Source organism: Aplysia californica, unplaced genomic scaffold (genome assembly GCF_000002075.1).
Source record: "Aplysia californica isolate F4 #8 unplaced genomic scaffold, AplCal3.0 scaffold00364, whole genome shotgun sequence".
Classification (NCBI taxonomy): domain Eukaryota; kingdom Metazoa; phylum Mollusca; class Gastropoda; order Aplysiida; family Aplysiidae; genus Aplysia; species Aplysia californica.
The window spans coordinates 267,536-269,278 of record NW_004797634.1 but is presented as its reverse complement, the minus strand read 5'-3'; the positions used below and the strand labels follow the sequence as shown (position 1 = coordinate 269,278).

Sequence of the window (1,743 nt, the reverse complement as noted above, 5' to 3'; positions counted from 1 at the left end):
GTCCTCAGCCTGTCCAGGTACTGTAAGAACTTGAGCCTAGCACGACACAGTTCCTTCTGCTCCAGGTTCAAACTGCAAGAAAAACAGCGACGACATGTATCAAACATTTGACCTTTGAACCATTTCCATTTCACCTGTGAACTATGTCTATCTGACTTTTGAACAACGTTCATTTAACTTTTGAACTGTCTATTTGACTTGTCCACAACGTCCATTTAACTTTTGAACTGTGTCATTTTGACTTGTCAACAACGTCCATTTAATTTTTGAACTGTGTCATTTTGACTTGTCAACAACGTCCATTTAATTTTGAACTATGTCTATTTGACTTGTCCACGACGTCCATTTAACTTTTGAACTGTCAATTTCACTTGTCCACAACGTCCATTTCACTTTTGAACTGACAATTTGACTTGTCAACAACGTCCATTTGACCTTTGAACCATGTCCATTTGATCTCAGAACCCTGTCCATTTCACCTTTGGACAATGTCCATTTGACTTTTGAACCTCATCCTTCCTGAGTCTAAAGGACCCATAAACTTGACCTCCGCCATCCATCCCTACCACAGACAAAACCTTAACGAATGTCGAAGACTTCCACCGCTATTAACCCAATCCGTACGTTGTGTTTTACTATCGTATCCATACGACGTGGGGAACTCTGTGCCACCCCTTAACCCTATCCGTACGTCGTGTTTTACTATCGTACCCATACGATGTGGGGAACTCTGTGCCACTACTTAACCCTATCCGTACGTCGTGTTTTACTGTCATATCCATACGACGTGGGGAACTCTGTGCCACCACTTAACCCTATTCGTACGTCGTGTTTTACTATCGTATCCATACGACATGGGGAACTCTGTGCCACCACTTAACCCTACCCGTACGTCGTGTTTTACTATCCTATTCATACGACGTGAGGAACTCTGTGCCACCACTTTCCAAAGAGGAAATTTACTTGTTAATCCGATTCGTACACTTTGCGTAGCAGTCTGTCAAAATGATTTTTTGATAAATACTGAAAGTTTCAAAGAGATCTTCGCACTAGAAGTACTCTAAAATGTGAAGAATACAACCGCGGGGGTACAAAATGACCCCAGGGCGTACAGCTAGGGTTAACGTGGCATTTGGCGGAACGGCACACGCTCAAGGGGTACTGGATTTATAACAACAATAACGGCAGCAACAAAAACAACAACGACAACAACAACAACAACAACATTTCAGCTCATTTGTGTTGACAGATGGACATACAACATGTCTTACTGAGGAGTTGTATTCAATAAAGGCAGTGTATGTTCGAATCTTTAGGGTCAAGGAAGACAAGTTCAACAGGGTTTTTTGTACTACTTAAAAATTTTATTTTTTTTTTAACTTGTGGGTGTTTTGTAGTAGTTACGCACTTTGCTGTGGCACATAAGAGACCTGAGTTCAATTCCCAAGTGGGAAGACATTTTTATTGAGTAACTCTGTGTTTCTGTGTTTCTGCTGGGATGTTGTATCCCTCTTAGCTCAAGTTATCCCTGACAAGCAAGTTGGAAGCCCGCCTCCTAAATGACAATGACAATGACAATCTTTATTCATCTCGCAGGGAGAAATTTGTCTTTGTCGTTTACAATGGCAGTGGATGTTACAAAGGTTAGGGGCACTCACGCAAACGCACAACAAGACAGGACATTAGTAAATACATGCCTCACTTGCTGAAACAACCCGCTCTGTAAAACATTTCTCTCTCTCT

The 1,743-nt window shown here is 41.7% G+C and overlaps 1 protein-coding gene across 1 annotated transcript in view; it reads right to left on the bottom strand.

Moving 5' to 3' along the window:
* Positions 1 to 1,743, bottom strand: part of LOC101864470 (neuroblastoma-amplified sequence) — a gene marked incomplete in the record, with an annotated part of 104,153 nt that overhangs the window by 78,257 nt on the left and 24,153 nt on the right.